The sequence below is a fragment of the Falco rusticolus genome, chromosome 6, assembly GCF_015220075.1.
Source record: "Falco rusticolus isolate bFalRus1 chromosome 6, bFalRus1.pri, whole genome shotgun sequence".
In the NCBI taxonomy this organism is placed as follows: domain Eukaryota; kingdom Metazoa; phylum Chordata; class Aves; order Falconiformes; family Falconidae; genus Falco; species Falco rusticolus.
In genome coordinates this window covers 54714828-54740153 of record NC_051192.1, presented here as the reverse complement: position 1 = coordinate 54740153, position 25326 = coordinate 54714828, and positions in this window count along the sequence as shown.

The window sequence follows — 25326 nt, the reverse complement described above, 5'->3', positions numbered from 1 at the left end:
GGCTTGGAACTCAGGTCCCATCCTGCTTGGTTTGCACATGACCTTGGGCAAGTCGCTCAGATCCTCAGAGCAACATGGGCACCTCATCCCTGCTGATTTAAATAGAAGGTAATATTCTCGAAAGACCAGATATAATCTTCCCAAAATTCATTTCTCCATCTATAAAGCAGGGATTGCAGCACCTCACTCTGCCTGGGTTTTAAGAAGAGAAACACATTAAAGGTGATGAAGAGTTTGCTTACAACGGTAGCAAAGAACATATGAGTAATGAAGGTAAGGTAAACAATCAGACACTAATAACTTGTGTCTTACTTGTTTGTAAATACTGTAGACATTGAGTCCCATTCATTCTTGGTACAATCTCATTAATGAGGCCACATTCTGCATTGTCTGTCTTTACCTTTCTAATGATCCCTATGGAAAACTGAGGCAGAGGAAATGAGAAGCTTTATTGTGCTTAATATCCAAAGTGACAAGTCTTTCGTAAGTGGTAAAATGAGATTCTTCTACAAAGGTATAGTGATGAGGCTTGAAAGAAGCCTGTTGCTGGATTAAACAGGGTAATTGCAGTACAATTAGGTACGAGCACTTAACCCCCCTCTTCCAAATTCTCAATTATAGTAATAAAAATGCTTTTGTTTTGCCTTTTGTGCCTCATGTCTTACAAATGCTCCTGTCTTCTGCAGCTCAAGAGAAAAAAGAGAGAGAAAGAAAGAGCTTTGACACATTTCCAATGCAAGTGGTACAGCGTTCCTCATGATACATTATAGTGATGCTTAAACCTTAACAGCCTTAGTGTAACAGCACAGCTAAGTCTATCACTGTAGTTTTCTGCCTTGTGAAAAGAGCTTTGGATAAGATGCAAGGCAACACTCCTGAAAAACCTTTCACTGGTTTTCAGAATTATCTCTTGGACTCATCTGGTAAATCATCTCCCACTTGCAGAATGCGTGGGAGACAGCTTTGCCCACAAACTGAGAACAGGTTCCTTACAATTTAGTCACTCTTGTGTTTCACAAGCATGGTTCCTAACAGCAGGCAATTAAGCCCTGATTCCTACAAACATATCCATTATTGGCAAATATTCTCTAAGTCACCTCTGTGAAAAAAAATCCCCAAGATGTGGGAAGTTGATTTAGCTCCTTCATTATTTGCATTTCTTTTCTCACAGGATTTGAAGGGCACTTATGTCACTTGACACTGTTTCCTGACTGGATGGCTTGAACTTTTTAAAAAATTTAATTAGGCCAACAAAAAAATAAGCACTGGTGAATAGCAGATATCTTTCTATGTGATTATCTTTCTTTGCATGTGTGGATCTGGGTATTTAAATAAAGGAGGAATGGGGAATTGCCAAGCCATAACCGAACTGGGCTTTGATTTTAACCTGTCCGTTGCACTGTGTGTCACAAATGCCCACCTCCAGTTCCTACCCTCTGCTTTCTTCCTTCTCCTTTTGCTGGTTTATGAGACAGGCCTATCTAGAAATCACGCCTGAATTATACTGAATTATAGTGTGATCCCTCTTGATTCTGGTGGGGTTTTGCACATTGCACAGCAGACCCCTTCTGTGGCTTGTTCTTCTTCATACCTTTCCAGAATCCAAAAAAGCACCAGAAGGCTCACAAAGCCCTCAGCAGGAAAAGGAATAGAGGGGTACAAAGCAGGGCAGGATCTTTAGAACCTGTAACAGAACAGCATTTTGGTGGTGTCCACAGTTCCTAGCAGGGAAAGAGAAGAGGGCAGTGATGGGTTTCAGACCCAACAAAAGACAGTGGGATTTCCACATTATCACCTTTCCATTTTCCTGTATGGTTAGTATTCAGGCATCCCCAGGCATATTTTATACCTTCGCCACAGTATCTTTTGGAGTGATGCTTGGGGAGGCTGCAGTATGTGGTAAGGCACATGTACATTACTGTCTCAAACATGACTGCTCCAAGTTTTAAGCAGCATCAAGCCCACTGTTTCTAATGAGGCAAGCTCTGTGTGTGTGGACATTCAAGAGATATTTGAGAAACCTGTTCAGCTGTCAAAACCAAAATGAATTCTCAGCCCTTCAAAAAGTATTACTTTTCCTCAAGTGTTTTAGCAAAGGAAATCCCTTTCGCACAAATACGATGGGTGATACTGTGGCCAAGCAGAGCAGATGCTCAAAATCGAAACAAATATTCATGCATATTGGGATTCTGGCTATAGAAGACAGTCCTGAAAAGCACTTATGTTGTCACTTAATTTTATTCATATGAGTAGTCCCGATGACATTAATAGGCATGAGGCTTAAATAATTGCTGGATAAGTGCCCTGAGGTACAGAACAAAAGTGCAAGAAAAGAGAAATGGAAAGAAAAACAATGTAAAGATTAGCTGGGGGGGGTTTACTGTTATTTCACTGGAATTTTTCTTTTGTATTTCATTATGCTAAAATCTATGCATAAATATGTATGCCTGAAGTTTCATTAAGACACATTAATCCTATATTTTATTACCTTGCACATTTCATATGAGTAGGGAAAAAGATTCCTTGACCCAAAGAAAAAATTGATTCTGCCTATAATTTATGTAAAGTTTCAGCATATCTCCTAGATTTGTTGCAAGAGAAGAAAAGATTGTAATTAATTTTAAAGGCCTTTCAAAAATGTTCGCTCAGTTTACTCTGAGAAAGTGCACTTCTAAGCTTCTACTGTTTGACACCTTTCATTCATTCCCTATATTTGATCTTGCTTGCCCACTTTTAGAGACAACCTGGAATAACTGCAGCCTTTCCTGGTCAGTCAGCACTGTAGGTAGGATCCTTCAGTTGTCCATAGCCAGTACCCACTCTCATATAAGTCGCCCTAGGGTTTAATACCTCCAGCTGCAGTTTCAGAAGGGCGCACAAATTCCTCTTTAGGTAGTACAATGGTACTAGAGAGTGACTTAGCACACCCTAAAGCAGGCAGAGGTCCAACTCAGTTGTCTAAACATAGCATCATCTAAGATGTCCCAGGGATTGAACACATCCCGTGCACCAGGGAGCAGCAAGGGCTGATACTGTCCCACAGGTGAAGGGGAGCTGGGAACAAGGATGACAGCAGGGCAGGTAGGGCAAAGACATCACCATCAAAGGGGCAGTCCCACAGTACCCCAGCAAGGTGAGCACAGCAGGTCCAGCAGTGGTAACCAGAGTTAGTCGAGAGACCAGATCACCAGACGAGACCAGAGTGATGAGGTAGATCCAGCACAAGAGCAGGGACTGAACCAACAGATTACATGACCGGTCATAGGCATGGCTGCTCATAGTCATATAGGTCAACACAGGTCAAGCAAGGACTACTTAAATGCAGCTTCCCAAGGAAGAGTGGGGAGTTGCTGCTGCTGCTGCTCCTTATAGCAGGGATTTCTCAGACAACTCTTTGCAGTCCCAGACACTTCATCTAAGTTGGTCAGGACCCACACAACATAAGACTGGTGACAGGATAACAGGACTTCAGGGTAGCCCACACACCTGAGGTGACACCTGACACCTATGCTTAGGCAGCTGAACACACATATATATTAGCATCTAATGCCATATAAGATACCCTTATTGGGCTGGCCCAGGAACCAAAGTAGTTTCATAGCACTCCTATGCAGGTAAAATACTCTAGGCCATTTCAGATGTCACTGGGTGACTGCATGGATAACCGAATCATTCTTCTAGCTGCCGGGCATCTCAATAGCTCTGTAGGCTGCACTGACAGCATCAATTACTTCTCCTCTGATTATGAGGGTTGGCCTAGTATCTATACATCTGCCTACAGGTGCATAAATTTAGACTCTTAATCTTGAAGTCTGCCCCAACTGTTCAATACAGTCTAAGGAATTTGTTGGGGAAGAGGTAGGCAGTTGGAGAAAATGGTCTCTAGAAACAGTAGTGCCTGTTCTCTGTCAAACAGACAAAGACATAAGGCTTTTGCTCTTATCATTCTTGTGATCTTAGCTGTTGTGAAACAGAGCCATCTGCACTTACCAAATTAAAATCAAAATTAGCTTATATATTTCATGTTTTATATGTATCTCGATATATATATGTACAAAAAGCAGCTAACTATGAAAGAAGAAAAAGCAGAAAATCTTACTATGTTGGGAGGACTTAACAGTCCCAGCAATCTCATTTTGCAATAGACCCTTCCACATGTCTACCGCAACAAATTTCTTTGTGCATATATCCAGCCTCAGCAGGCTCAGAAGTAGACTTTGCTATGTTCTTTCTGGATATGAGTTTAAAGGTGCTGGGCTAAAGCTTTATTTGAAAAAAAGAAAACTTCTCTTCTAAGAAGTTATCCTCTTCTCCAGGTCATGTTATGGCTACATGAGAAAAGGACAACTTCATGAGAAGAAGATAAATGGGACCTCGAAAGGCTCATGGATGAGGGACACAGGATAAGAAGCATCAGACACCCCATCTGAAGTCACTGCATGGAAATAGCCCCTTCTGTCTGTGTGCTTCATCTGCAGCGATGAGGACAAAAGCCTTTCCCAGGTTTGAAAGGAAAAGAGCATTGAAGATTGTGAAGCATTCATGTGCTTTGATAAGGCAGGTTATATGAGCCATACACAGAAACTTTAACACACACCTCATTAGAGGCTGTTTCAAAGTAACAGACTTTCCCTTAATACAATGTTATGACTTAGAGGGATTGCATTTGCTGGAAATCAAGGACCACTCAATCTAGAAAAAAAAAAACCCTCCAATATCACATGCCCTCTCTTCCCTTAAGATCATACAGCATTTCTTTTGCATGCCTCTGTCCCTCCTGACTTCTTGTCATGAATCAGAAACAGGTACACTTACTTTTCCTTAAAAGCAATCGAATAACCATGGCATGTGGTGGTCCTACTGCAATGCCTTCTCCTGCCCACCACCTTAGTCCCTTTTGAACTCTATTGTTACGTTTTCAGAAGATTTGGGAAGCTTCTGTAAATTTTCTGTCCAGAGTACACTACATAGATACTTGTTCTCCCAGACATACTGCCAATGCTGTGTATTAGATCATAAATATGTATTTACATGAGGCTGATGCCGATAACAGCTATGAACCTAATAGAAAATTTTGCATTCAACAAGAGAAAAGATTTTCGTTTTTCATCAGCCTGTAAGTCTTGCTCTCAAATTCATTTCTTTCCACTGGATACAATCTAATATGGTTTGAGAGTATCATAGCAATCTTGATGCAGCACCTGTTGAAATATACATGGCCACCTCCTGGGGTGTGGATAAAACCTCAAAATGGAGAATAAATAACTTATTATAAAGAACTAGATTTCCAGTTGTTATTCACGGTAATATAAAAGAACTCCTACTTTATAATTTAGAAACTCCATCGGGTTCATATCTTTATAGTATTTTGAAGCCACACATCAGGTAGAAGGAAAGAATAAGCATTTACTTTTCCATTAAGAAGGGTAGAAGGAGAGGAGTGCTGTGCTGCTTTATATATAAAGGTGCTAGTCACTGCTGAAAAACTGAAGATGAAAAAGCTACGTACATGCTCATAAAAATAAATATGGAGCTCATTTCTTTAATTTGTGAAAGAAATATGTTAAAGAATGGCTTCTGACATTAAATCTTTAAGGAAAAAAAAACAATCCAAAACAAAACACGAAACCAAACCAAACCAAAAAATACCCCAAAAAAGATGTACTAAGACTTTGTGTCAAAAAATCAGAAGACATCAGCATGAGAAAAGATTTTTACTCCTGGCCCCAAACCAGGTGGAGAAAGAATTCCTAGTGGGTGTTATGGGTTCCTATTGCATGCAAGGTGGGACATTTGCTACATCAATCAATCACAGTGTCTCAGTGGCAAATCCATGGACCAGTGAGACACCTGACACTGAACTGAGCTTCTTGGCCTCTTGGCCAGAACAAAATCAAATGCCATATATCACAGCAAGTGGAAATGAAAAATGCAATAGTGAACAATAACACATAAAAAAGAAAAAAAAAATCAGAAGAAGATTTTAAGATACCCAGAGTAGGCTGACATTTCGATGTTGTATTTCAGTTTCAGAAAAGATGTTTATTATGTGAAAGCTATGAAATGTGGTATTTTTTACCAGCTAGTACTAGGATTCTTGTTATATCTGTTACATACTTTCTCTGCATGTATCTATGCCTGTGTGTGAGCACAAGAGCACATAAGTTTTTTCATTACAACTTTGAACCGCTTGAAGCATAGTGCCGAAAGTCTAAAATTATCTCATCTACTTTCTTTTTCGATTGTTTTTTCTGTCCTAAGAATTGGGTTGGCTTTTCAAAACCACCTGGAGAATATGGATGAATCTCAGCATTCATTCCTTCTGCCTTTATCTTGATCTCAAGTACAGAAACCCAACAGGAGCTGTCTGAGGATGGCATATGCATCAGACAAAAAGAACCTACATTTGAGATACCTAGACTCACTCTGTTGGCTACATCTGTATTTCTAAATTAAAGAGTGATGGGGCTTAGGTCCTGGAGCCCAACTGCCTGTCCTGTTAAATGGTTTGAAGAGTGTGTGGCATGCTTTATGCCAAAGCTAACTAGCTTTCTCCCAAAGGAAACCTCACAGACAAAGTTTAGGAGTTAGCATGGGCTATGGTCCATTCCCAATAGGTGCATGGGATGTGGCTACCCTGTATTAAAGAACTGGTATTATCATGCCATATCCATAGCCAAAAGTCTTAGCACTATTTAGTTTGCCATATAGATGTAGCCACTTAATCAAGTCACCATGGCATGACTACAGGCTCCTCTAATGCCTTTTAACACATCATGCACTACAGATACTCGAAGCAAAATAACCAGTAAAATGCGGTGAAAAACAATGATCAATTATGCATACTTTTGACAACAGTTGGGAGCAATTAGAATGCAGCACTTATTTATTTGCATTTGAAAAAAAATAAAAGAGTACTGGGAGTACAGTCTTGTGCCTGACCACAGATCTGGCACGGCAGTGGATTCAGGTCCCAGCTGTGCTGAGTCTTGCTGTGTGACCTTGGGAGTGAGACTTCATATTCTTGAGTCTCAGCTCATCAATAAAACTGCAATGACAAAACATCCTCAGTTCTCGGCTAATATACACAGCTCATCAGGGCAGTGTGTGTACATCTCTTAATATCATTTTGGACAGCACGAAGCTCAAAGGGCTCTCACTCTCAATTTGGGCCTCTAGGCTTCTGGAATACACCAAACAATAAAGTTGTATATTTTGAATAGCTTTAGTAAATCATCTATTAAAAAAAGAGTGTTCACAGAGCTTGCAGTGTGCCTCGTCATGGGATGTACTGCCAAAACTGTAACAATTAGCTGTCTATCTTAGGTACTTCTGTGGTTCCCAGAACCATAGTATATCAGCATATCACAAAATTTAATGGATTTTTATTTCCCCATACCGCTGTAAGACTGAGAAGGCAGTGTTAGCAACCCCTTTACAGCAACCAGTGAGACCCGTATCTGAACTCGGGGAGCCTGGCAGCTTGAGAAGTACACTGCAGAGTGCCATTGCCACTGTCCCTTCCCTGCTATGTCCTCACCATAAAGGAGGAAGGTGCTATGGCATACCCTATCCAGATCCCACATGTGGGTGGGTGAAGGACCAGGATCACAGGGCGCACTGCAGAGCACATTTCTCTAACTACCTGGAGTTAGCCAGCAAGACTAAGTCATTTGGAAGTCTAAACACCACTGATTTCATTAAGAGTGTTTTTAAATGCACCTATGAACACAGGCTGAGAGACGGAACTATGTACTTAAATTACAGTCAGATCTGACTGTAATGTAAGGTAGCTTACTCACGATAGCTACAAATTGTGCCAGTTTGAGTACAATTGCCTGCATGAGCTGTGGGGCTGGGCTGACAAAGTCCAAGGGGCTGACCAAGGCTACAGAGGATGTTACTGACAGGGAAAGCCATTTCTCCTCCACAAAGTCCAAGGCAGACCCTGCAACCACTAAGCTATTGTTCCTTTTAGATACAACTTCCCTCCTGGGTGGAGGAATCAGAGAATCAGGATTTTGTTTTCCAAGTACCCTTTTCCCATCTTGACGATAGCTGACCTGGCAAGTTATCTTGCAGCTTCTGGAAATAAAGAGGTTACCACAGATTAAGTGTTTTCTCATTTCAGGAATAGGTTTTACTCAAGTAACTGTCAAACTGAGTCCATACTTCAGGAATAAGTAGCTGGTAACTGTTGCCTTGATTGTAGAGAGGCCAGGAACTGGAAGGGAACTACCTCTGGGTCAGTAGTGGATCTGACAGGGACAAGGAAATGTGGTCACTGATTTCTTCCCACGCGACCTTGAAACTAGGCAAGGTCCCTGAGTTGTCACCAGTGGCGGAGATGGCCAGAAGGAACTGATGTTTTAAAACCTGTTTTGGAGCTTAAATGAAGCTACAAAAATAATCTGCATTTTTAAAGGGAATTAAGCATTAATTAAAAGCAAGGTATGTTCTTTTCAAGTGATTTTCCCCCCAAAAAAATCTGTAATTTTTCCTCCTGGTAAAGAACTGTAGCTTTCCTGGTTCTTCTGCAACGTATGCCAGCACTGTCATTATTTTGCTAAGGAGATGCACTTGGTGAACAAGACAGAGGTGGAAGCTGAGAAAATGGTTGGTTGAACAAAGCCATCCTTTCTTTTCCTGCTGTTAGGCAGCACTTAAAAGAAACTGAGGTGGAAGCTAGTTTTCTTTTCAGCTTGAGGTTGGAGAACACACAAGATCTTTAAATGCAGGTCAACACCTTAGCCAGTGAGGAAGAAGTAATTAAATTACATTTGTCCAGGCTGGTTGTTAAGTTGTCCTGGGTGGCTGAACAATAGGCTTTTCGGAGCCTGGAGAAAATACATGTTTTTCCAATTAGATGAAGCAACAAGAAGACAAAGAGATATAGGAAGGATGCTCTAAATGACAAGAACTACAGAGACAGAAAATTTCATGTTTGGATTGCTAAGACAGCATGAAAGGGGTTTAAGAAGCCTGTAAAGAAAGAAAGTGAACATAAGTAAGGCAGAAGAAATTCAGAGGCGTACACAGAGACAACACATAAAAGAGACCAAAAATTTGTTATTATATTTGTATTGTATTTTCTCAGTCTGTGATGGAGTTATCTAAATCTGATACCAGTAGCTGCAATATCAATTAAGTATGGAGAACCTGCAAACAACTCCTACTCCATCTGCCTCTGCTCCAGGCATTCCCCAACTTCAGCCTCCCAGGCTCAGTGTCATAATCTGGTAGAACATTGCTTTGAGAGGTAGTAATTTGAGATTTATGTTCCTCGCCAAAGAATACCATCTTCTAGGACACAGATTTGCTGTACCTTTTTGGGAACACATACACTTCACTCTGTGTAATATTTGAAGGGAATATAAAAAACAAGTTACATTTATATTCCTAAAAACAGATTTATGTGTTCATTTCAGGCCGTGAGATATGAACATTTTTAAAGTAAGTTACTGTTTTGTAACTCCTATCACCACTGTCTTTTACTCAAGATACTCAAAACTCCATTTGCACTGACTTAAAAATGAATGTTTCCTTTTACTTTGGGGCATGAAGACTCTCAATTTACGTTACTGCAAAACAGTTTTCACAATATGTTGTTCTGAAAACCTTATGTTGTTTTTGTGATGTTACTATTTTTTGTTCCTGCCTTTTTCAGCATCCCATTGCCGGTAGCCTATGACACTGTGAGTGATCATTTGTGTGTTCGCATGTCTGTGCAAGTCAAGGTCTGTGTAAAAGGGAGCAATAATCCCTTGGCACACACACTTCACACAGAAGGTTTTCTATTTTTATATAGTCTTTTGTCCCACTACTTTACTTCAAGTCTCCTCTCTTCAAAATAGGAACAACTATTGCTTCAATAGTATTTAGGATCCAATATGAGAAATAAGTGTTTATATAGGTGTTCTTATTCATACAAGATGATCCACTCATGTCAGAGAGGCTCTTCTCAGACACGAGGGTGGCCTTTGATTGAAAACAGCATAATTTGTGTCAAAAAAAAGTCATCAGGGAAACAAAACAAAACTCCATGGAAATAAATATGATGTGGTAAATTTGAAACACAGCTGTATCTTCCTTCTAGTGGCTAGCTCAGCTGGGGAAAATCATAATTACCTAGTTTAATGTGGCCATGGGACCACCACAGAGTTGGGGTGTTCTGCAGCTTTCCATTAGTAGAAAACTGAAAGAGTTCCAGAATACACTTTAAGTTGGGCATGGACTTAGCACTCCTACTTATGGTAAGAGAACACCAAGAAGAATGGGATATATTTCATCCTTATGCTTCTGATTTATTTCCTGTCATCTGATGTATTTTTTTAATACTATTAATTTCAATTTAATTGGAAAGGCCTGGCCTCCTTTGCTCTAGACACCATATACATTAATTAAAATACAGAAAGAAAGATTAAAAAGTAATCCAACAATTTTTTTTTTTATTAGACCAAATATCTGGGTCCAGTAGGTCATCTTAAAACATTCCTCAAAAATACCATTCCAGGAACTACAAATTTTGCTCTTTGGCCTCTCCAAGAGAAAGACCACAGTAGAAAGCCAAACAGATTAAGAAATCCCAGCCAAAGAGCAGATTGGAGCATTTCTGACAAAAAACAGCCAGCAGGCTGCTGCTACACCACATCTCAGATGGTGAAGTCCAGGTGGAACTTCAACACTAACCTCAGTTGCCTAGTTCAGGGAAGGTGAGGAGAAAATATTCTCCCAAGGAAACAGGTTACTGGTCTGCTGTTACCACCAGCTTCCTGAATTCTCCGCAGCAGTTAGCAGGCAGACTCGGTGGTCTGCAGGGCAGCGATGTACGTGCTCTCAGCTCAAGGTGTTGGTTGCTAAGTGGACTTGTGCATTTTGCACGAGTTCTCACTCCCAGGTGCTCCCACAGGAGATGCTACAATTGCCCTTTCTTAAGGTGGCTGGCACACAGGACATATCAGATAAATGATCACATTTATCTCATCAGGAATAGATATTATTATCTTGGGCTCTGCTCAAGGCCTCAGCTTTATTGTAGGTGCATTTTGCTTTTTGGGAACCAGTGTTGTAAACTCCCTTTCACACAGATTCTCTCTCTGTACTGATTGACTTTCTGGACAAAGGAGGTTATGGATCAAAACTTTCAGGAATTTTAAGAATAAAGTAGCTGAGCTGGTAGCATAATATACAGTCTTTCTTTCCAGGTAGCTACGCTATTACAGTTTTGTGGGACTGCAGACACTGCCCCCACACTTTAGAAAAGGCTAGACTCATACACTAGAAAGAGTTATATCTTGATAATTTTTTTTAAATAATCATTGCATATAGAATAACATGCTACCTGATAAATCATGATAAGACAATATCTAATTAGCATAAAATATGCAGAGATAAACTATGCCTTACTACTCTATTAACATTCTTTGAATGTCTGGATAGATTAGCAGGCAATGGAGAAAAGAATCCTTTGATTACACAAAGTTTTTGACAGGGTTGCTAACAACATGTTACTACTGAACTTAGAAAGTCATACAGAGGCAAAGTATCAGTGTGAATGAAGAAATGGCTAAGAGACAGAAAACAAAGTAAGAATTAATGGCCAAGTTAAAAATTTAACAGCAGATGCCTTGAGATTTCACATTGTCACTGGCATTATTTAACACACCTGTTAACACCTGGAACAAGAAGATGAACAGTGAGGCATCTCAATTTGCAGATGACAATATATTATTTACATAACTGATGACTGGGAACCATTTCAGTGACTCTCAAAGAAACTTAACCTATACAGATCTTAGCTTAATGAACACAGTAGCAAAAAAAGTTCACCACTGAAAAATGGAAAGTAATATGCATCAAACTGAAAGAAATTGAGTTACACATGAAACATGCACTGCTTTAAACCATGTTAGGAAAGAGATCAGTTACAATTATGACCATGTAACAAAGACTGCAATTGCAATTAAACAAGCAAATGCAATTTAATAACAAGAAAAGTCATAATACCAGTATATGAAGTAATGATGTACCATTTTAATATTGTATCCAAATAATACCCTGTCATCTCAAAAAAGTTATTAAAAATTACATGTTCAGAGACAGGTTGAAAATCATTAAGAGCATAGAGGTCACTTACATAAAATTAGAATTAAAAGACTGGGATTGTTGACTTTGCAAATTAGAAGACCTAGAAAGTCTACATAAAAGCATATAAAATAATGAATTGCTCAAAAAGGCAGATTTCTGGCTCTGCTCTCCTTTGCCAAGGAGACAGTCAATGAAAATGAAAGATGGTCAATTCAAAGCTGATAGAAAGTAATCACTTTTCATCCAGTGCATGATGAGACTGTGGAACTCAGTGCAGCAAAGCAGTCTTGAGATCAATAGTCCAGTAAAACCCAAAGAGGAACTTCCTTACTGACAACAGAAACATCTCTCCTTTTAACAACAACAACGTAAAAAAGTATGCTGGAAGGAATAAATATTCCAAGGTTTAAGTCAAACTCCGGTGATTATAGACTTCCTTGGACACATTTACAACGTTCCTGCATGTTGACTGACTCAGCTGGCTTTGGCACCTGCCAAAGACAAGGGTGGCCTGAATGGACCAGAAGTCTGGTCCAGTATGGCAGTTCGTTATATTCCCATCGTTTATAAATAAGCTTCAAGAACATGCCTGCACATACATGCCTCAGTACTTGTCAACTAGCAGTTCAGTATTTTGGGGGCAGTTTCCATGACATGGCCTCCCAGATAGCTTGTCCTATAATGCTTCTCTCTTTACATGTCAGGCTGAAGTACCTAATGAAGGCAGAAGCTTATGTATTGTCAAATAGTTCGTAAAGTGGATTTTCCATCTATTCTTTTTCTCGTGATAGATAGCACAACTCTCCTTCCTCTCATTTACAAAGATTTTTCTCAAATGAAGTATGAATAATTAAAATCTAACTCCATTTGTTCTTTTTTTCTTAATTGAAGAAATTAAAGATGTATGTAGTGTGACTTCAAGGACTGCATATGAAAAGATATACATTATTTTATTCAAGTATAGCACTTTAAATGGTACAGCGCACTTTTTTTACTAATTCATGCCTCATTGAAGTTAAATATTTGCGCTATATGTGGCAAATTAAGCTAATAAAAGCAACTTTATTAGACACTGGTGTTTTTGTCACATCTGCAAACTCCCAATTTTTCCATCCTTGTGCTCACTGAGCAGTAAGAGTTTCTTTCCTACACTTTCTTCTCCTTTTCTTTTTTTAAGCCCAACATTGAGTTATTGCATTTATATTATTAATAAGACTGTCCATAGCTAAATGACTGAAATATAGATTCATTATGGACATAAGCCCTCTTGCTGCAGGGCACAAGGATATTGCTGACTATTTGGGGTTAAGAAGAAATCTCCCCAAAGGTCTAATTGTTACAGTTATTCATTAGGAAATTAGTTGCACCCTCCCTAGACATATCTCATTATGATGTCTTCTGGAGACCGGATACTGGAACAGACTAATAATTTAACAGGTTTTGTGCTGCTGTTCCTCTAATCCTAACATGGCACCGTTAGAAAACTTACTGAAGATCATTACTGGAGGCTAAAGAATAAGCAAAACCTAATAGTAAATATTTTCCATATGGAACATTTGCTAATTAATTTCATTAATTCATTTCATGGCTAATGAAAAAAGATAGACTAGTAGAACATTGAATCGTTGTATGAATGTGTTCACAGTGCACTCTTAAAGACCTTTTCTTCATTTTTTTTACAAACAGGAAGGTGTTAAAATTTTGCATCTCATTCTGTTTTGGTGGTCATCCTTCCAACCCATATTTTTAAGCAATCAGGATGGTTTTTATATCTCTATTTAATTATACAAGACAAAACAGAAGGATGAGAAGTTGTCTGATGAATTTTGTTGTATCTTGTTTCTAAAATTCCTCCCATCTGAATACTTGCAGTTCCTCCTCATCTTCTGAACACTACCACTACTACAACTCCCCACTGTTCCTTAAGGCATAAAATCCCTCTCAATTTCCCAAAGTCATCTCCAGACCCTCTTTCTCCACTTTGCTTGCCCGCTAGGCCAGTGAAAGCTTAGGGGGCTGCAGTTAGTTCAGTACTCTTAGTGCTGACCAACTGCTGCGTGGGAACTGGCCGGTTGGCCATCACCAAACAGAATAAATATGGGTTGAAACTGCCCTTGACATGACTTCAGCTGGAGCAATGAGATATTCTCTCATCTACCAAGCTGTTGATTTGTGCAAAACTTCTGGGAATGTAATATCTTTGCAACCCTTACTCCTCTGTCAAATAGAGCTGAAATTGGCCCCTAGGTTCAGAAGTTATAAGAAAAGAGCTGACAGACAGCATGACGGCATAAGCCTTGTTTCCTTAGGAAACCTGGCTAAAAATACCAAACCTTAAAAGCAAGAAAATGAAGAGCAAAAGACATCACCAATTCTACAGTGCTCCCATGACAAACAAAAAATACATTATCCTTGCCAAATGCAACGGAATGGGATTTCACCACTGCATAACAGCCTGTGAAGTGCTGACTGCTTGTTGAAGTCAATGGTGCAATAAGAAAGTGACACACTGCAGAGTTAGCAACACACTTAACTCTATTCACTGCCCTCAATTAGTTGTCAGAACTAACATGTCATAAATTAGTGTCTGCATGATCTGACAGGGATTATTATTCTGTGATCCAATGGCTGTCATTACAAATGGGAAATGCAGGTTTGTGGCTCCTCTTTAAGCTTGGACTTAAACACTTGAAGTATTTGGTGATATTCTCCTGGTATGAAGTCAGATAGATATCTTGCTGGATGTGCCCAAGCTAGAAGGCTGGTCATTCTAGTGTCTCACTATTGATGCTGAACAAAGACTGGCTTTTCTGAAGAGGATCTCAAGCTAGCTGCTGTGCTGATTCAGCCTTTGAAGGAGTTTCTAAGTCTCTGATGACCAGCAAAAGAGGCTTATGATATTCAGCTAACATAAGCTCCAAAGACTGGTCTCTAAAGTTAGGCAGAAATACCACCACCCTTTAAAATGCTTGCAGAAATACTAGGTTCTGTTAACGTATTTCCTTTCCATTTCTTCTTCTTTTTAATGGCACATAAAGAAAAAACTCCTCATTTGTTTATTTTCTTCTTTGAACACCAGCATCATACATTCCCTTGCACTAGTCTATGGAGCAGGTATGTTAGTTGGCCACCGTTCCCTTTGCTGGCTCTGTGAAAATGGAGCTCGAACAACTCTGATCCATGCTTCAGGACAGGTAAGGTCTCATATGCATCACTCAGGCTCAGCCTGTATTTGTTGCAGTTTTGATGAAACAACTAAATGTTGGGTGACTAAGAGCCCAGGCTAGAGCAATTAATTTTAACTCATTACCTCTAGGTCCTTCTGTACTGAAATATTTAGGGACAAATGTTGTTTCTGTAACAGTAGCAGTTTCAATAAAATATTCAGACACAGAAGAACATATCTTAGCAGTCTAAAACAACTGAAAGGCACAGTAATTTAAATACATTTTGAGACTAAATCAGCAGACTGTACCAATTAAAGGGACAAGAATAAGAAGACCAATCTGTTGTGGCCTGCCTTCTAGGGTGATTATTGATGTATATGGAGAGGGGCATAGTAGCTGGGCTTCTAGGTGCTATACAGTTTCAGTTCCCTCAGCAAAGTCTAGACATTCCCCAGTACCAAATGTGTGCATACTTTCCAAATGATATCATGCATATGCTAAAAACCTGGTCAACAACTTACTGATTTTCAGGGAAACTGTCCTGACCAACAAGAGTGCAACAAAGTGGGTAATTCTATTCATAGACTCACAAAGGGCTAAACTGTGGCTTCACCAGGAGTTCAGAGGAGGGACGGCAGGATGATTCACTGCCAAGGAGAATGAGAAACAAACAGTGTTTCAGCAGCCACAATCTTCTCCCCATTTCCCTCCAGCACAACCATCCCAGCTTCGTTATTTTGAACAGTTTGTTTCCCCTCAGGCACTTGCAATACCCAAGCCTGCTGGAGGTGCAGAACCATGACCTAATCCATCACCTCCATATGTCCACGGGGAGGTTGCTTCCCCAGCGAAGTTGCTCTCTGCAATGCATGGGTCACCCCACATCAGAAAATGGGAGGAATGCTGTACATGTTGCACTGGATGCCATAAATGATGTTGCTTTAGGACAGTGGAAATACAGATGAATGCCCCCCTTTTTGCCTCCATACTATCGAGCAGTTTAGTTTAGGACGAACCAGTCTGATAACCCTCATTGAGGGAAGTCCACAGCCATGCCTGTGCATTTAGACCAGAAACGTTCTTAGAAACCATGCATTCACATCTAATCAAAGCTTTCCAAAAGCCCAGAAGGTACCACCAGGATGCAAGCAAATTTTGGAATTTCTATCTCCCATTAAATTCCTCACTTGGAAATGAAAAACAAGTGAGATTCTCATTTATAGAAAGGTCCCTTTACATTGCAAAGTGGTATGAATGGGAATCAAATATATTGTGTTGCATATATATAGCTAATATGTCTTTGCATGTGTGCAGAGTATCTTGTGTGAAAGGAAGTGCTTCAATATTTGTTCAGTATTTCATCTCCCAATATAATTTCAATATGTAAAACAAATGTTACTTATACAGCACACTCTTGTAAGTCATACAGATGTAGTTTGTTCCACCAGGCAGGATTTATTAGTCACAAATCCTAGCCAGCTTGTTTCTTTTTCTTTTATGTTGTAGTGTTCACAAGACAATTGAGTCTGGGGACTGGAAAACATCCTCATATGCAAATCTGCATATAAAGCATACCTTTTAATTTATTGTTTGGATATTAGGTGCTGTGACAAGATAAGTCATATGATGTGTAATTGGCCCAGAGAGGATTTATTGGTGTTTATAATGTATACACTTTTATTAAAGTACAAGAAGAAAATTACTTTGTCAATCACTTCTAAGAGAAAAGAGGCCTGGAGAAAGCTTTAATTCTTCTGCTCTCACTTTTGGCACTGTAGTCCTTTCCATGCACAGCTACACTTTTAAAAATACTGCTGCTGTACTTCAATCACAAATAATGTTTTCTGTTTTCTGATTTGATGCAAAAGATGGTCAACATGCATGCACATGCACACACAGATCAAGCAACTAATATATAGGTTAATAATTTATAATTAAAAATCCAAACAGATAAACAATGGATGGGAATGATATTGTTGGCCCTGTTTTGTCAGAGGAGAGGTGAACTCCATTTATAGGTATAATCAACGCAAGAAATTTTAACACTTCTAGAACACATTTTATCAATACACAAACCGTTCTGTATTTATGCTGATGTCTTCCACTTTGTTAGAAATAAGAAGACTGATATAATCATCATAGGAAATAAAATATTTCCTTTGCTTTGCTTGTATTTTGGCCTTATCCACAACAATGTTAGTTTGCTCATAAATACCTAAGGAAAGCATAAGAAAAGTAAGGTCTTTCCCCTTGGAGTGTAGACCTGCTGTACAAACACTCAGTTCCACACATCACTGCAAGCAACAAGGTCAAGACTGTCTGCTCCTGCCTCCTTGTTTCATCTCCCGTGTCAACTTTCATTTGATTGTACGCTGTTCTTGGGGACCACAACAAATTTTGTCACAAACCATCCACAAGATAGACTTACACAACAAAGTGGGAAGGCTCTGTCTTTGCAAATCCATGGAACAGATTAGCCCACGACCTGGCTGGAATAGCTGCTGGGATTTTTGTAAAGGAGAAAAAAAACCAACTAACTTGTCCTTCAGCAAAGCTGAAGTCCATCTCTGGCTTCAAAAGCTTCTACATGCAAACTCCTTATAGTTAAAAATATTTGTAAAGTACTGATCACACCACCACATCCACCTCCTGAGCCATCACCTCTTTGGCACTCAAAGCTAGCTCTCCTTAAACTAGATAAACACCCATTTGGGCTACTCAGAGAATTTTAAATATAATAGCTTGCCTCAGAGTTGGCATTTCAATAATATAATGAGCCAAGAGGCTCCTAGGGTAGCAACCCTTTGGGTCACTTCCCAGCCATGTTATTTACATGTACATAGGCGATTGATTGTAGATCTATGTCAAGCCTGGGGAAGGGCTTTGCAGAAGATGCCAAGCCAGTTAGTAAGTAACCAAGTCCCAACCCACTCTCTTATTTACCAGCCACCCATTTTGTAGTCCATTCATTCAGAGCCTGAACTATGCCCTGCCAGGAGACTGTGAGTCCATGCCAGCAATCCCACCAAAAAGCACGCAGCCCAGGGGGCTGCCTGGGTCCGGCTCTGTTCTCAGAGTGAAGAGCTGGTGGCTGACGCTCCTTAATGGGATGTCTCCTGAGGTCTGGAGCTCGCAAAAAAGTAAGCATTGGTCTAACTCTGCTGTCCTAGGGCAGCTCTGACAACTGCAGAGGGGAGAAAGTCAGAGCCATACCAAACAGTCTGGCGTGGCACAGCCTCTTCCATTCCCTCATGCCACATCACCTCAATTCTGTGGCCAAATATTCTTTCGCTTGGGGTTGTTGGTGGTTTGGTTTGATTTTTTTTTCATACGTAACTTCGAAGCATTTATGAACCTGAGCCTTTAAAAGAACACAGCATCACATTGCCTCCTGTCCTCTCTCCCAGGCTGACAGAAACCTCTAGATCTGCTCCACAGAGCCTGCCAGTAGACAGTAGCTGACAGTAGCCACTGTTTCGCAACCTCTGAGTGCAGATGTGAGTGGGTATTTTTCCAATGTGGTTTACAACTAAAACCAGATGGATTGGTTCATTTCAAAACAGCTAGCCTTCCCCGTAACCCCAAACCAGGCGGCCTACACCCAAACTGCCTCTTACAAATAGTCTCTGGCACACACTAATGCTGGGACCACGCCTGAGCATCATTTGGGAGTGTGATGATTTATGCAGACCAGAACTGTACCAGGGCCTGTGCTAACAAATATAACAAAATATAGTACTCCAGTGCTGGAACATGTGCCCCGACACTGCCTTACTAATACAGGTGTAACAACAGCCTGTCCTTGTGCAAACACCTGCCCCAGTGCTCCTCTACTGATTCCATGTACTGTTCACACACCTTCCCCCAGTTCTTTACCAGGATTTTTCTGCTTTTCTCCTGCACTTCCAAACCACAGACCCAGCTTTGAGTTCCTGATCCCAACCACTACAGCCATGTCCATTTTCCTCCTGCTGTGCTTCACACCTCAGCGTTGTGTGCTCCTGCTGTCTCCAGTTTGCTTCCTCTTCTCAGGGTGCTATCTGGATTTGAAAACTTTAGGACCTCGAATAACCCTCTAGTGACAAGAAAGCATATAAAGATGTTTCAGATACAAACAGTTTGGCTAAATGGAGGTAGCTGTGTGCAAGGACAGCACTTCCCTGACACACAGGGAATCTACCTGCCAAACTTCAAGTCCTTGCCTGAAATAACAGTTAAAAGCAGAACAGGCAAAAGCTTGTTAATAAACAACTGTTAGAATTTTGTTTTAGTATTGGCAGAAAAACATATTTTCCCTGACCCAGTTTTAAAAAGTGCTGATTCATTTTTCTTTAAAGCTTCCTAAAATATTCAGCTAAACACAGATGCTTTTCACATTTTGGAAAAGTTTTAATCCAAATTATTACAGTCTGGTAAAGTTATAAACCACTGAAAACAGAATTCAACAATGATAAGGGCTGAGCAACCTTAATCACAGACTTTGCTACTGTAGTTAATCCCCAGAGGGGGTTATTACACCAATAATAATTTTAAAGATTATGGATTTACTTAATTTTTGATTTCTTGAATTGCAGAGGTTTCTGTTCTTAACAGTTTTTGATGTCTAATTATGATAGGGGAATACAGCACTAGTAAAAGTTATTGCAGCACACACATCACTCCAGACTGCTAGATTTTGCTAAGAAGAAAAGTTTCTTGGGAGGAGGGGCAAGTGGAATAGTTGAAGAGACCTTACAGCTGTTCCTGAGCCTGGATTTTCTTCCACAGGATAATAAAGTCACTCATAGGCTGGTAACAAATGCACATCTCAGTACTGGAATACCTTATTATCTTTAGACAAGAGAGAGAAAATTCAGGAAAGATATATGCATACATTAATTTTAGTGCTTTTTAAGTGCCATAACACTGTGAATGTAATCCCTGAACTGGCAGAATGGTGGGCTTCCCTGCACCATTTCAAAAGAACACACATTTCAGGACTAGAAAGTAAAAAAAGTGGTAAATCTCTCTTCTGAACATGATTGTTCAGAATGTTCAGCCACCATTTTAGCATCATTGTATCAGGCAAATGCATTCTGGTTTTTAAAGCTTCAAATTAGGAACAAGGAACACTTGGTTTTCACTTTGTTTAAAAGCTGACCAATGCTATATTTGCTTATTTAAGCTTCATTAAATTCAGCTTCTCATCTGCCTTTTTTTCATACCATTTCCAAATCCTAAACAAAAGTATTAGTTCTCTCTGCTAGTTATGACAAACCATTCTTTACAGTTATTGCTCTTGACAAAAAAAGTCTCTACCCTTAAAAACTTAGCTGATAGCTGTATATAAAAAGCAACAACACTACCAAACCAAACCAAACAAACAAACAAAAAAAAGCCCCCCAAAACCTCAAACTCATGGCCTTTCTAAACAGGCCAATAAATTTATAACAACATCTTTAGTGGGTTCATGTATCTTCTTTATTGCTGTTCATAAACAGGCCACTGGATCCATTGGACTTCCAATGTGAAAAATGAAAGAATTTCCTCCCATTCTTGCCTCTCTTATCTCATAATTGTTTTGTTCAGAGAAGTAGGAGAGACCAATATAAATGTCTCTGCTGTTTTATTTGCCCTTTTCAAGCTCATTCATACTTTTCTCGAGGGCATTTTTTCCCCTTTTCCGTTTGAATTTGTATCAGTTTACTGCTCTGTACACACAAGCAAGCTAAATTGTTTGAGTTTTTATTCCAGGGCCTTATGTAACACAGATAACAGAACAAAATATTTAACAGTGAGATTTCACAGTATCTTGTAACGATGGTACAAAGTAAAAAAATTAGGGATATGTTCAGCCTCAAGGAATACCTGTGCAACTGAACTTATGTTCCCAAACCTTTTAATCTTGTGAGCATGCAGTATCAGCCATCTTTTCTTCCAGACATCTTGGGCTACGTTGTTACAGCCCTTGTTCTGAGCTCATAAGGAAAAGCATGCAGGAGACAACTGGATACCAACAGCTGAAAGCTGTGTCCTGCATGGTAGGGTTCACAGCTCATGTGTGTCCCAAAGCATGGCAAGTACAAGTGGAGAAAGCAAAGAGCTGGTTTCAGGAAAGACGTTATTTCTCATGACTTCAGGAATATAAATTGTGCTGTGGAGCTTCAAAGAAATCCCAGGACAGGATACTAGTTGTCTTGGGTTTGCATGGCAAGGTTTGGGTAGCAGGGGGGCTACAGGTGTGGCTTCTGTGAGAAGCTGCTAGAAGCTTCCACCATGTCCAACAGAGACAAATGCTAGCCAGCTACAAGATGGACCCGCTGCTGGCCAAGGCCGCCCAGCAGCAACAGTGGTAGCGCCTCTGGGCAACATATTTAAGGAGGGGGGAAAAAACCGTGCTCAGCAACTGCAGCTGGAGAGGCCAGTAAGAGCATGTGAGAGCCGCAGCCCTGCAGCCCCCAGGCCAGGCCAGGGCAGGACAGGGCCGGGGGGCTCCCGGCGCCGCGGCAGAGGCTCCCCCCAGCCCGCGGCGCAGCCCCCGGCGGGGCAGGCTGTGCCCCCAGCCCACGGAGCCCCCGGGGGGCAGCTCCCCCCCCGCAGCCCGGCAGGGCCCCACGCCGGGGCAGGGGGTGCCCGAGGGAGGCTGTGACCCGCGGGCAGCCCGCGCTGGAGCAGCTCCGGGCAGGGCCCGTGGCCCCGCGGGGAGAGGAGCCCGGGCCGGGGCCGGGCTGCGGGCAGGGCCGGTGCCCCCGCGGGGACCCGCGCCGGGGCCGGCCGGGCCTGAGGGGCTGCGCCCCGCGGGGGGACCCACGGCGGGGCCGGGCGTGGGGAACTGCAGCCCGGCAGGGCCCCAGGCTGGGGCAGCCCGTGGAGGGCCCCCTGCCCTGGCAGGGCCCCGCGCTGGGGCAGGGCAGGGTGTGAGGAGCCTCCCCCGGAGGGGCAGGAGCGGCAGGGACAGCGCGGGAGGGACTGACCCAGCCCCGGGCCCGCCCTGCGCCGCGGCCGGGGAGCGGGGAGGGACCGCGGGGGGAGCGGGGGGGGGGAGCGGGGGGGGGGGGCGGGCGGGGGGGGGGGGCGGGCGGGGGGGGGGGGGCGGGCGGGGGGGGGGGGCGGGGGGGGGGGGCGGGGGGGGGGGGGGCGGGGGGGGGGGGGCGGGGGGGGGGGGGCGGGGGGGGGGGGGCGGGGGGGGGGGCGGGGGGGGGGGGGGGGGCGGGCGGGGGGGGGGGGGGGGGCGGGACGGTGCTTTGAGATTTTGGTTGTATTTCTCGCTGTCCTACTCTGGTTTGACCGGGAATAAATTAAACTAATTCCCCCTGGTGGAGCCTGTTTTGCCCGTGACAGCAGCTGCGGAGCGATCGCCTCCTGCCCCGCTCCCGCCCCACCGGCCCGTCGCTGTTTCTCCCCCGGCACGGCTGAGGGGGCACCCGGCGGCCGGCCGGGGCCAGCCCGCCACACCAGTAAAGGTCCATTTGCTGTGGCTGAGCCTTCTTGCCATATAACTCCGCTAATCGAAGTAGATGCGCAGTACTCCTGCCTTCCTCCGCCTTCCTGCCTCTGCCTTAAAGAAAGCACTTTTGGTGTCTTTAGCAGCCACAGGTTAGAGAGTTGACCATGGGTCATATTAACCTATCCCTATATAGATACATAGATACAGGTTAATAATCTGGAATTAAAATTCTGTAACTGACTCTAACATTCTCCCATAACCTTTTGCTAGCTGAAATCTCACACAGCACAAAATCTACGCATGTGTTTTTGGATGACAGCCTGTAAGGCGTAAGACTGGTATGGGAATAAAGGTGATATGCTATTAATTATACAACAGAACCTGCATTGAGAATCTAGACAAGGAAGTGTGGAAACGATCTCTTAAGGGAAATTGTCACTTCATGTTTTTTTCTTTCCTCTTTTTTCCTCTGTAGGTTCTTACACCACACTCACATCTGTAGCATCCAGTGGAGCATTAAGCACTGTGACTAACATCTGTCAAACGTGTGGTGTCTGCTTATGTGAATGCTTACTTGGAGTGTTCCCGAGGCTTGGCAGCTGGTTATCTTTTGTGATCTGGAAATCAATCAAGGGGGACTTCTGCCAAATCAGAGATTTTCCTACTCTTCTCCTTACTAATTGCAGCAGACATTCTCTTGCTGAGGTACAGAGTCAGTTCTGGGACTGAAGAACAGAAGCACCCAGAGATATGCATTGCCTGGGGTGGTTGGCCAAGGTAAGTCTCCCAGGGTCTGATGGAAAGCAGCACCCCATGCTGCCTCGTGAGATTAAGTGAAACCTCATGTTCAGTTGTAAATTGGCCATATTGCAAGGCGCTAGGGACATTTTATGCAGGAACTGGGGAAGATTGCCTGAAACCTTTCATTCCAGAAGTCATCCAAAACTGACAATCCTGCCACTGCACCACGTGGATGAAAGCTCAGTTTTCCATGGCCAGCTCTTCTGTGATGATCAGGCTGCTGGGTCAGGCAGATTGGTAACTGTTTTAATAGGTCAAACTAAGAGGAATATAGATAGCAAGTCTTACGTCCCTTCAGAGAGCGGCACCCTACGCTCATGCAGCATTGCACGGACCCCGGATGGATTTTCCCATGGCACACTGTGCAGAGCAGATCCTGCCCATGGAGACAAATATGCCCTTTTTGGTCATTCAAGCTAGTACATAATTTTCTTACAAGAAAATAACTCTATTTACAAAAGACTTTTGCATGAAAACTTCTCCCTGCACTTTTAGATAAAGCCAAGTCTGCGCCGGCAGTGTCATCACCGATGCCGGGCTGGAGCTGCCTGCAGGATTGCTCTTACAAGGAGCTGACTGAGTCTGTCCCATGGCCAGGGAAGCTGTGCAGCGCAACACAGCCTGAAGGCCGTGCTGGACATGCAATGCAGCATGGCATGGCACAGGCTGCTCAGGTTAACTGCTACGTGGATCACCAACTCCAAAACCTGCAATGGTCTTCTGGTCAAGATCAATACATTCCACTCCTTGATCCACAAAGAGTTTTGCTTTCCTAAATGTGTTATAACTTGCAGATTATATTAATAACATATAGGCTTCTCAAGCCCTACATACAATGGCCAATGAAGCAGACAAGGCCTGTTCAGGATCCCTAACTCCTCAAACACAATGTCTTCTGCCCAGCTCCTAATGCAGGCAGTAAGGGAGGTGGTTCGGGGAGGTTCTGGCAGCGTTCCCCAAGGAAGCAGGAGAGTTGGGTGGCTGTGTATAGCTTCTGCCGCAGGACATAGTACTACGTCTCTGAGTCCTTTCCTCCATCCTGATATCCATTTCAGGCTCACCGTGAGTCACCGAACAGCTGTCGCTGACCCAGACATGCCTCTTACTAGTGACAGCACCAAGATGCATAACTCCATTTGAGTCATTTAATGGCCCTGCCCTCTGGTGAAAAGGTATAAACAGCCTTTTTATGGCAACACAACCTTGGTCAGCGTTGCAGGGATGAGGATTTAGCTATCCCAGATCCCAGATTCAGAGATACCTGAATCCTGCAGACTGATGTACTGAATAACACTATCAAAGAGGGGAATCTGTGTGGGATCATATCAGTGAGAGGTCTCCTGGCAGCAGTGCTGTTTCCTATCAGTTCCTGCTGCAACTATGCCTTGAAGCAGGTCTCACACCATTTAAGCTCATTACCCTGGAGCTTACAGCCTCCCTGAGACAAGCAAATTTAGCTTGTGGCCAACAATGTCAAACATGACAGAGGGATCCACAAGTATGAGAATGGGTGTTTGCCTTCCATGATGCCTGAGAAATTTATTTCAAAAGCTGAACTAAACATCGTATCAGATAAACTTTGTACTATCATTTATAAAACACTTGAAGTGCAGTTACTGAAGCACACTTATTCAGTACAATACTGAAATAAAATACCTAATAAAAAATTAGCTCAATTAGCTGAAACATTTTTCTTTCTACCACTAACCTAAGACATATGTAAAATTGTATTATGTTTAATGGCTGTCTGGGCTCCTGCTGTAATGACTTCAAGCAGCTCACTGAGCTATGATGGTTTTGCCATGTGAAGTTTAAATGGAGGGCAAGACATTCAGAGGGAAATTT